Source organism: Leuresthes tenuis, unplaced genomic scaffold, assembly GCF_036924035.1.
Source record: "Leuresthes tenuis unplaced genomic scaffold, fLeuTen1.0.hap1 SCAF_14, whole genome shotgun sequence".
Taxonomy (NCBI): Eukaryota; Metazoa; Chordata; class Actinopteri; order Atheriniformes; family Atherinopsidae; genus Leuresthes; species Leuresthes tenuis.
Genome location: NW_027325368.1, coordinates 20204800 through 20217098, shown reverse-complemented (window position 1 = coordinate 20217098; position 12299 = coordinate 20204800). Strand labels below are relative to the sequence as shown.

Below are 12299 nucleotides of genomic sequence, written 5' to 3'. Positions count from 1 at the left end.
ATGAAGGAGACTTTTCTATTTCAAAAGGATTTGTTTTTTTGTGTTCTGCATGTGAGATGCTTTATAGATCAATTATATTATTGCAACTCAATTTTACTGGTTGAAGAGGACACCTTTTTATCTCCTCAGCTAACCATTTAAGGAAATACATGTGTAGAAATGTGTGTTGCATAACTTTTGGAGAAATTTTTCAAGTAGCAATTAGTTATAAATGTATTTATCAACATTTACATAAAGATATCTAACAATGCTTTCGGTTAAGTTGTTGTTTGAATAAGACAAACTTTTGAGTGGTTTTTCATGGTTTCTGTTGGTCAAGCAACATTTCCACTTGTTAAATTAGTTTGAACATTAGCGGTTAGTCAAACTAACTTTCAGTTTTTTCATGTGTCAAATCAATCTTTGATGTCAGATTATGGTAAACTGAACAGTGGTCTTCCAACTAACCACTGTTTGTCATTTGTTTCGCAGGTTTCTAGCACAAAACCTAAATAATTGTATTCTGCTGTTTAAGTTTAAGAATGTTGAAAGTTGAGGATGTGGTCACATGAGACTGTCTTCCTACACAAAAGTTGCTCATTTGTTCATGTGTGCAGATACGGCCAATAATTACATTCAAATGACCTCTAATAGTCTTAAGAGTAAAAATGGTGTCATCATGGTATGGTCGCGTTGTAAAAATGATTTATTTTACCTAAGAGGTAAGAGGTTTTGATTTCAAACGCCAAACTAAATATTTCTTCTTATAACTAAGCAGAATGTGACAACCTCACAGACTCTCAAACAAAAGACTTGACAATAACAAGTTTACTTTTGCCTTATGGAACACTTTAAGAGCACTTAGTAGGGAGCTACAAGCAACTCCCTCTTCCATTTTTCGTATTCTCTTTACTAAACTTAAAGCAGATATATCGAGTAATATCTTATAGCAAACAAAAGGGAATGTTTATGTAAAGGCTTTTGGCTCAGGGGACAAACCTTTTAGAGATGGATGTCCATCTGACAGCACTAAGAAGCTGTGTGGGAGCAGTGGTTGAACCTCATGAAGGTTGATTTCTAATTCCTCTGCTTGCACCACTGTCCATCTCATTAAATGTGAGTATGGTTCGAGGCAGTTTGGAGTAGATCAATGAAATTTGCTGTGTTTTCCAACCATATGTTCAGTAAACATTGCAACTCTCACTCCCGTGCTAATAAAGTCTCTCTCTGCCTGAAGCCTCTTCCTGTCTCTTTGATTTTTGCGAGAAGGGTAATCTTCAGAGAAGACTTTCTTTACAAACTACTTTGAGAGAAAGTGACATGATGCAGACATCTGTGAATGGAATGTCATGTTTAATTCTCTGCTCAAGATGTAGCCGGACCTGATTCTGCACACAAATTCGTCAGAGAGAGAGCTGCTCATGATATATTTAAAAAAATAAAAAAATCTTACACATTCAACTTTTAATTTAGATTAAAGATTATAAAAAAAATTGCTGGTCCATTGATATTGATATTTTTAGAGTTCTTGCAGGAAATCTATGTATTCATACATTTCTGTATGTATATATCCACAGTAAAGAACACAGCCTCCTGTCAGACCATATTACTGATACTATGGTCTTTTTTTATTTGATTTAATTGTATATCATGTGTGGAGAAGTAGTGGAGTTATGGGGCTGCAGCTGTTCAGAGTAGCAGCGAGACAGGAAATGAAGTGTCTGATGCAAAGTACCCTGTCAAAGTTAATAAAATACATCTAAAAGGCAAAAAGCTTTGCAAAAGGAGAAGAGGTAAGAGGTTCTAGAGCTGCATTAAACTAAGGAGTATTTTCAGTGACATGTCAGTGCTTCATTAGCCTGGCAGAGATCCCCAGAATTGTGCAAATTACCGCCCTATATCGCTAATTAACGCAGATATCAAAATTTACTCCAAGGTTATCGCTATGCGTCTGGACAAAGGCGCATGGAAGTTAATCTGGAGGCAAGAAGATTGCCAAGGAGTCAATCTGGACCAAACTGGGTTCCTTAAAGAACAGTTGGCATCAGATGATCTACGCCGACTTTTACATCATCGCCGATGCCAAAAAGACAGGCTTGCCAGGTGGACAATTTCTCAATGCGGAAAAAGCATTTGATCCCTTGGAATGGGGATATCTGTGGAAAGGGTTGGTAAAATTCAAATTCGGTCCAAATTTTATTAAGACATTTGGACAATGGGAGACATCACGGGCCAAAACGCAATTTTGGATTTTCCCAATCTAATATCCCATTTTGGTATCCCAAGAAGCTCACAGTTCCTCTATTTCAGAGTAAGATCAGCACTTAATTCCCTCAAGGTTCCTTGGGGGGCTGAATTGAGGACTCACCCTTTAATATTACTGATGGAGAGAGTTCGCCAAAAAAAACCCCATGTGTGTTCCATGGGGGGGGGGGGGGGGGGGGGGGGGGGGGGTACTCAATGTGTCTGTTTGTTTCCTGTATAATTATTGTTTAAAATCAATAAAAAGTTGATTACAAAAGAAATAAGGAGAATTTCAGAAAATCAGGAAAGGAAAAATATGATATAAACCTTTTTCTTCCATACTCTAATGTGGTGACAGTTTATGGGACCAACAAGCCAAAAGGTGATAGAACTTTCTCAAAATGTGAACTTGAGTCAACTTGTTCTTGTGCTTTTGTGAAACCTCAACATGGTCTATGTACTGTTCCGCTACAATATCTTGCCAAGTGTAGTATAAGTACAGTATATAGGTACAGTCTCAACTAAAAAAACTCTAAAAAAAGAATATATATATAATTTTTTTGTATGAATATGTTTCCTAACCTTTTAAAGAATCTGTCCAGATGAGTATGCTGAAATTCAGGAGAATTCAATGAAAATATTATGACTGACCAGTAGGTGGCGATACTGTCTACATAGATAACACTAAAATACAAGAGAAGAACATTCTCAGCATGCCTACTGAGGTGATTCTTCTTGAGCAAATTTTCAGTACACAAACGGTTGTTTGTGCAGTGACAAAACAGAAAAACAAATACGATTTGTTTGTGTGGACGGACGAGTTGTTTCTCACTAATATGATAAAGTATAAGGTGACGAAAGAGAAGCCAGTATATAGATGCCCTTGTTGCTATGGTCTCCAGAGTGTGCTCATTACACCAAGTAATAGTGTGCATGCACAAAGGATCCCGTAATGCTCAAAGCCTTTGTGTGTCATGTACAAACTCTTAGACTAAGAAAGGACTTTTCAAACATCCTCACTTTGGACAGTGTGTTTAAAGATTTCTGTCTGAAAACAACATTTGTGTGTGAATGAGAGGTGCAAATGCAGATGAAAACTCTTACTTTGTCTAAATACCCATCTTAGTGTAGGCAGGAATTTGCAGAATGCATTTCATACCAGTCAGTAGTGATGGTGGAAATAAGCTGTGAGGCTGTAAGGAACCTGGCTGGGGAATACCAGCCAATTCTTGCTGAAAGCAAGAGACCGTTGCATCTCAGCAATAAGCCCCCCAAACAATGAATTTGATTAAATCTAGCTCGCTTCTACTGGAAATTGCAGGAATTTTACAGTTGCTAGAATTTAGACATTTATATTTCTGCACCAATATGTATAATCAAAATATTTCATTGTCCCAGCTGCTGGATTGTTTAAAGATTTACTGTGCTGTCAAAGCTGATGCATACTAGTTATTTTGGAACCTGGCCCATCTGGACACGTAATGGCAGATTATGAATATTTAACCTAATCTGTCTGGAAGGGCGGGACTGTGCCCAAAAAACTTCTCCATGGATCATTTGTTCATGCAGGCACATACGACCTACAATTACATTTAAATGTGCAATTCCTTATGGTTGTGAGAGCAACTGCAAGTGTGAAAATGGCATCCATTAACGTGGCAAGAATGTATTTTATCATAGTTTTTAACTTTAACCATGGAGCTTTGCTTTTAGTTAAATTAAATTCAACTCAATAATACTTCCCTTATCAGGGCTCCAAGCTCGTCCATTTGATCTATTAGTGATCTCACTTCCCATGACAATCATGGGGAAAAACGTCCCACTCCTTTCTCTTCCTTTTGCTCCTGCTCTGCATGCTTGACATCTGCTCTTTAGCTCATTTGGATTTGAGGTCTTAGGCTGCAAAATATACTTGCTGTTTCACATCACGTTCGTGTAAGCAGCTCTCCGTTCTCAGCTGATGGCTCATTTTTACCGGAGGATTCCACAAGGGGGCACACCTGTCGGATTTACAGAATGTAAACATAAGCACTCTGATAAAGATTAACATGGCGTTAGTAGAATAGGTTAGCATTTTCTTTATCTCAAGCTCACGACAGAAAAAGCGATAGCAGTGGTATCACAGATGGTATGTGAGGCCTCTAAACCAAGCATAGCATGAAAAATTCACTATTAAAAGAAAAAAGAAAAAGAATTCAAGCAGCACAGCATCCAGACCAGCAGAGGAAAAAATATTTAAATATTTTTAATATTTTATGGCAGACATAACATTTTTTTAAAAAGATAAAAATATGTCCAGAGCTTGTGCACCAGGCAGCGGCATGTTTTTTTTCCAGCCATAATCTTTTCCTAACTCTAATGTAGTGTGTGTGTCTAAACCAAGCCAATTTTGGTGAGAAAGTAAAAAAGAAAAGGTGTCACTGAATTTTCAGCCACTGAGACATTTGAATTTAGACCCATGCTTGGTTGCACAGTGGAACAAACCGTTACCAAAGTTGGAAGGATTCATCACTTCAGGGCCATCACAATTGAATTTGGTTACTGTTGATATAGTTTACTTTGGGTCAGAGCTGTGGATAGACAGACCAACCGACACTGGCATCCATACAGCAAGGCCTCTCGCATGGCTACAACACAGAAACATTTCTCCTACTATGAATGTCACATGTTGCCATGATTTTTCACCAGCTTTGTGTGTGTGTGTGTGTGTGTGAAACCAGTCTCACACCAATCTTCTTGCCTCAGTTCAATATAGGTTCATATATGAATTTGTGTGCACTAGTCCCCGCAGCATCCTGCATCGCACACAAACGCCCACCCATCCTGACACCTGCGAGCTGCTTCTTCATACAAATCCGTTCCCCTGCTGATGGACAATGAGCAGCTCCACTGAAGCAGACAAGTGCCTTGCTTAAGGGGACTTCAATTTTTAGGTTAGGTCAGATGAAACTTTAATGTTACCCGTGGACATGTCAGGTCATTAGATCAGCAGATGATGGGTTACAGATAAGAATAGCTCAAACAAAGTATACGGCAAGAAATAGAGCTAGGAAAGCTTATTAGGAGTAGTGCAGTAAATAAATGAGAACACAGACTCTTTCCAACATATGTATTCATAAAAAATAAAAAAATAGCCCATGCAATTTTCAAGAATGAGTGCTGAGGCAACATAGATGCATCTGCTTCTGTTTGGGGATCCTTTATTGTTAGCTTTAAATTAAAATTACTGCTTCTTAGAGCATCACGGTATGACATTTTGGCTGTGTTTCGTGGTTAATTTGAAAATCCAAAGCCATTTGTTGCTCAATGAAGCAAACGGTTCATATGAGAACATTGTCTGCAAGATTTATTTAGCCACTGACACCGCTGACAGTGGCATTTGGAAAAAGCTTACAGCTGAATGAACAAAGAAATGTTATACAAACGGGAACAGAGAGAATGGAGGCAGAATGAGACGGAGACGAATATAGATGGATCCAGAGATAGAAAAGAGTGAAGGGATCTGTATATTCTCCGACTCGCTCAACTCAAGTAGGTTACAAACTTTTTTTCCCCAGCGTTCTTTTGTGCTCCAACTCCCTCTTGTAAAAGCTTTGTCCTGATTTGGCACACGATTCTGCATGTATTGTGTTCTTCCAGCCAGTTTAACAAAGGGGTTAGAGTTTGTCTGCGTTGGTAAGAATGCACAATAGACTATGACTGAGAAATGGTGTCAAGAGGTATGGTGTGATACGATGTGAGATTCTGCTTCCTGGTGGCTTCCGCTGTGCTGCTGGGTGTGATGTTGTATTACCACTGCAGCCACTGGGGTTTGAGGACTGTGCTGCTTTTGGCTGGTATAAAGAGGCATTTTGAGGGTGAGTAAAGATATTTTCATTGATGTTGTCACTACGTTGTCTGAATTACCCACCCCACCCCCCCTTTTCTCCCATTTTCAACATTTTAGCACAGTAAACCTGTACCTCAAATATCAAGGTACAGTTTAAAAAAACGTGTGAAAATATGCTGTTTTATAGGTCACATTAATGCCAAATTATTGGAATTGTTAAGGAGTTGACAATCTTTAAGCTCCATTGTAATGACCCAGGTGTGTCTTTTAGGACTATAATGTACACCCAAGCTTACATCTTCAGTTGTTTGAGAAGCGTAAGAGTTGCATATAAGCCCTTTTTGTTTGTTTATCAGCTAAACGTTTAGGCACCTTCAGCAGAATACCTTTTACACTCTTCTCTCTTCCAGCTGTTCCGGGTCTGTGGCACTAATCACCCCCCATAATGCAGTCCCTCCCATCACCGGTGGGTGTCGCTGCTGACACTGGTACCCGAGCCGTCTGTCAGTCTGTCTGGCAGAGATGGGGGGGATGTTTTATTGTGAACTTGGAGAGAGAGGGAGTGAAGCACCTCTGCCGCTCTCCTTGCCTCCTCTCCTGTGCGCAGTGCTCTGGCCCTGCCGCTCCTTCCTTCCTCCCTCATTTCCTCCCCACAGCTGGCTCTCTCCTCTCTCGGATGCTGGCTTTCCTTTTCCCACTCAACCGAGCAGGAGCAAATACTTCGGAGGGGTGGAATGACTGACTACCTGTTTTGCATGGTCTGAATTTCGGGAAATTCGCTCGTCGGAAAGGAGGAGAGTCAAGAGGGAAGAAAGGAAGCTCTCCATTCCCCGGGGAATTTATTTTACAGTAAGCAGGCGCAATGTCATCCCACTTTCCACATTTCGCTCCTCTCACACCTCCCAAATGAGTAAATGCTTGACATAAGAATTTGCTTGAATTTGACAGCGTGTTGGGAATATGGCTGGCTCTTGTATTTTGGCTTAAGTGTGTCCCAGGTGTTTGGATTTTTTTCTTTAAATTTCTGCTTTATCTCATGTCAGTTTCTCCCGAGGTGTGATGTGGATTGTGTTAATTGTAATGATGCATTGAAGGGCTGCGGTGCGCTTGCATTGATCATGGACTGAAAATGGAATCCCCACCACCACCACCACCACCACTACCCCTCCTCCCGCCCTCTATTTCATCTCAACTCGCCGTGCATACATCCATAGGCCGGTATGTGTGTATGTGTGTGATGGGGCGGGGGTCGGAGCAGCGGCAGGGATGGAGAGACCAGGGGGTTGGCTGCTCCGAAAACACTATTACTTTCTGATTGACCTAAATTTGAGCGACGTTCGTAAGATTATTACGTGACAGCGGCTCATCGCTTCGCGTCTTTGTGCTGCCTTTGCGGTGCCATGCTTGGACGTTCTGAAATGTGGCTCCCCTCGGCCATCAGCTAGGCATGTGCACGGATGAAGAGCATCTTGCCGCCTGTGTTCTCCGTGTTGAGAGCCGAATACACCCCCATATCGTGTGTCTGACAAGGTTGTTTCTGCCCTTCACGTGGAGTAATTAATCACATTCATCACGTTGCCAAGAGTACTATGTTTCAGCAGAGATCATCACAACATTTGCTCGCGCTAATTATCTGTAAATTTCTGCTCCCTGACCTGGCAGACATGGGGGGGCCCTTCCTGCTGCCTGAGCTGTGATATTTCACCAAGTTTTTCAAATGGACCATAGTGCTGTTGATCACGGGACCTGATAAGAAGTCTTATTTGATGGATATTGCAAACATAGCAGTGCTGGGGTTGGTAAACAGCGGAGCAGATTAAGCTGGACAGTGAAATGTCCGATTAAGTTGCTTATGCTGCTTGTTTCCTGTACAGTATGCTTGGTTTGAGTGGAGAATCATGAAGGATTTGTAGGTATTGTAGCTTGAACATCAGTTTGTCAGTTTGCAATACTTGTTTCTGCAGTTTATGAACTAGGCATCCTACCACAGGAGTCATTGGAGTCTCTCAGCTGTTATTTTGTGCTTGAACCAATCAAAGCTACTCAAGACAACCTCTTCATCAGACTTGGTTGTTGTATCTACAGTAAAAGCAACAGTTTTACCAGGCCTCCTGATTTTTTTAAATTACTACAGTGGCTCCCAGTGGTACATTAGCCTAATACAAGCCGACAACAACACCTGTTAGGATCCCACAGAGGCTCCTGGTATGGTGATGGCATTTTTATGAACTTCTGATGGGGTTCCTGCTGAGGAAGAACAGCAATCACTAGAAGTCAGATGAGGTTATAAATTTGGCATTGCTTTACTTGACGGCTGTGCCTCTGCTTTGGCACTTGGGTAGGTAGTTAGGGGGTGAATTTGTAGATTTATTGTCAATTTAAAGAAAGGCAAAAGAGAAGCCACAACTTGCTGAATTTGACTTTCTGGAAATAAAAACAAATTGAGAAGAAACAACTAGTGCTCCTTCATATTTATCTTGTTACTCCACATAGGACCTCACGCTTCACATTTTGTAACAGGCTTGCCAAAGACTGACCTCGTAATGAAACATTGGCTTTATTGCCATTATCTGCATTTTAATGCAAGCTGTTTTCTCATGTTGCAACTCAGAACATGACCACAGCGTCACCTTCTTGTATCCAGTTTTCATTTAGTCTGCCAGAGCACACACAGTTTGTTTACTGACTGCTGCAAGTTAGGTTTTCAACATCCCAAAGCAGGGATCTGAACACTCAACACACACGCACACACACACACAGGTGAAACCGCTAGCCAGTGTTCTCATCACACAACATTTAACGGATCAAAGAGCTTCTTTCCTCTAATGTAGCATTCTGGTAACATGCTGGGCAGCATTACGGGAAGGCAGAAATCTTCAGAGAACAATTCTACTGCTACTCTGGGATATAGTACCCCTTATCACCCCACCACCATCTCCCATCTCTCCAGCCTCTTTCTCTCCATTTCTCTGCCTAATTGCCAAAGATTCATGATATATGGTGGAATGACCCTTTATAGCAACGTCCCTGGAGGAAAGTCTGAAAAGTGATTCACTCCGCCACGGTACAGGGAAGTGTTCGGTGGATGCTATCATCCTTTTCCAAAGACTCGCCTCAGCTGCTTCTGCCTCAACAGGCTTCATTAAGTTTTTATATTCATAAGATGATACATGTGATGTGGACAAACTTCTAATGGCCTCTCACTGACTTCCCGGGACATATAGCTTCCTGCACAAGACTCGGAATCAAAATATTTTCCTTGACAGTCTCAAGCCCAAGATCAATTTATATAATTTGCACATCTGATTTAAGACCAGAAGGAAAGGGAATGAGTAAAATAAGTGACTCTTTAGATACAGTGCTGTTATCCCCTATAGAAACAGTGATTGAAACCCCAAAAAACAAGACCCACCACTAATATTCTCCATCTTTAACAGTGTGGTAACATAATCACAGTACTTCAAAGCTGGGCCACTTATAGGTGGACATCAGCCTTTCAATGTGTGAGTATTTGAAGTGTTTAGCACCATTAGATGATGTATGTGTCTTTGTCTTAAATCAATCAATGATTCAATGAGAACAGAGTTTAAAAAAAGAGGTCAAGCTACTCGGAGGAAAGAACTTGTGGAGAGAAAACCATCAGGGATATTGCAGGTACCATATGCACATCCTATAGGTTGTTTGGCAAATAATTTATTAGTAGAAATCATCCGGTGACCCACTTTGGAGGCAGCATTACTATAGCGTGCTTTGGTATCTAATGTTGTTTTTATGAGTGCTTATGTCATTTAATTTTTCCCTGTAGACTCTCTGACATATTGCATAAAAAATAATAGCTGCAAGGAGATTCTCTACATTGATATTATTATAAATAATAAATACAACTGGATGATGACAGCAATATTTCTTTTCTACAAGGCTATTCCCATGACACTATTGTGCTCTCTTTCTCCTGTTGTTGCAAACAGTAGCAGTTTCAGAACAACTGCAGTCTAATGTGATATAAAATGACAATGCGGGACAACTGAGATACTTTTTCTTTTCTTTTCTTTTTTTTTTTTTTGGCAAAACCATTTGTGATACGAACCAGTCAGCCATCATCCTAACCTGATAATCTCTGCTGATAACCTTGTTCTGACACAGAGACACATGGGGAGCTCGACTCTGTTGCCAGGTCATTGTATTTCAATTGTTGCTGCATCTGATTCATATCACAGCAGGCACCCCCCTTACCCCGGCATCAGTGAGTAGATGGTGAGATGCGTTGCCTGGTCAACTGTCTCCTTCTGTGAGCCACTGAGAGCAAAATAAGATGGTAGGAGATTAAAAAAAAAAAGAAAAAAGAAGCAGGACAAGCACAGGACCACATTTTCAGTCAAAGCTGACACAAAGAATTTTGAAATAATAAGTGAAAGATGAATCATAAAATTGAAACCGTATGATGCCATGAATTTGGAGCCAACAGCATATTTATTAATGAAGTGTCTCCAGTTGGACCTGTAAATAACTTCATACAAAGTGTTTCCTGTTAATCTTTGAAAATGAATGCGGCTCCAGTCGTGAGTAACAATTGGAATTAACATTTTTGCACAAGATCCTCTCCTGTCTTTCACTCTTTCGCTTACTTTGTTACACTCTGATTTTGATCTACATTTGCTCACACTCAAAATTTTCCTCTGAAGCTACATTTTCCAATCGGATGGGAATGGTGTGCATGAGAAAACCTGAAACTAAACTGAGTAGAGAGGTTAGGTGTTGGCAAAAGGAGGAGCACATTCAATTCTGGTGTAGATCCAAATCACTTTAAAATTGCAAGATGGGTGCAGATAGGACTGCGCTCTGAGTGCCCTTATAGTTTATTCATGAAATAAATTCATCTCTCGTTTTCCAAGCACACAGCAGTTTATTCCATGATGCTGGAAAGGGTAAGGATGAATGTTAACTCCATATCTGTCACTTAAAGGCAAAACATCTGCATTTAATCACACAAGTCTTCTCTGACCGGCTTTATAAGGGTTACAACACCTCCTGTATTGGCACAGAAGAAAAACCTGGCAACTTAAGAGACCAGGTAAAGAGCGACATTTGAGTGTGTGTTAATGGAGCACCTGCAGCACTGACCAGGCGCAGAGCTCAGGTGACTGAACAACCACAACCATATTCTCTCTCTTCCACTCGTGAGTCAGGCTAGTGCACTAATGGATGCTGGCGAGTAACAACAGCACTTTGCTTTTCTGTCTCAGGCACTGAGTGGTTTTCCCTCCCCTCTGTCACAAAAATAAAAGGAGAGCAGATCGCTGTATATGGACGGGATAATGGCTGTTTGCTGGACACATCTTTTTGTCACTTGAGTTCTGTTCTTTTCGCTCTGTGGTTGAGTGTGTGCACTTTCCAGAGGGAAGACTCCCTTCGCAAAGTCACTTTGCACCATTATTTGCTATGACTCCCATCCTGTTGTGGAAAGAACAGACATTTGAGGGAAAAGGCGCCTATGTCTCGTTAAGTTAAATGATGATATTTAGTTAAGCTTAATAACTGCTTAGCCAGAAGCTCTCCAAACTATCCTTTAATCAATGCAGAACATAAGCAATTGAATTAGTATTGGTTAAATGAGAGGCATCTTTCATCTCTGTGTTAAGCAGAGTTCAGGCCAGGTCTCTCATCACTGTTTCAGTGAGTCCACAATCCTCTCAGTTTCTGGCAAAGCTAAGACCCTGCGTGTCCCTCTGCACTGAGGGAGACAATAATACTCCTCTTAATCCACCTCTCGCTGCATTGCTCACCCAATCAATCCCCCACGGAGTGGAACGTAGCCAAGTTGTGGATGCCAAATTTGCGGTTGCCCTGGCAACATGGATTTGTCATGATGTCATCCAGGTGCGGTCCGGCAGTTTGGACTCCAACAAGGCCGACCTTTGTTGGAGATAATGAGCCAGACTCTGCTGTCATGGCGATGACTCTTTTTGTGGATGAGGTGAGGTCAGCAAGGGGTGACTCCCAATTAGCTTGGCGTGTGTCAGGGAGACAGTGAGTGGGTGGATGGGAGTGGGAAGGCAGTGTTCCCCTTCAGGTTTGTTGCTGTAAGATTGTGTGTGGGCACATGATCTTCTTTATAACACATAATAATAAACCTATGTGGCGCATAGATATCCTAAAACAATACAATGGTCCTTGGAGGTGTATTTAAAAAAAAATTTTCTTTTTGAACAATGCGACAACGAAAAATGCACATTATTGTTTGTTGATT

General features: G+C 40.9%; 1 protein-coding gene across 4 annotated transcripts in view; it reads left to right on the top strand.

The window, feature by feature from the left end:
- The first annotated feature begins 6663 nt into the window (after positions 1 to 6663).
- ctnnd2b (catenin (cadherin-associated protein), delta 2b) overlaps positions 6664 to 12299 on the top strand; it is a 146631-nt gene continuing 140995 nt past the window's right edge. For all 4 annotated transcript variants that reach the window (XM_072364640.1, XM_072364637.1, XM_072364638.1 and 1 more), the window contains exon 1: positions 6664 to 6901. The gene's annotated coding sequence lies outside the window, so the exon portion shown is untranslated. The remainder of the gene's footprint in view (positions 6902 to 12299) is intronic.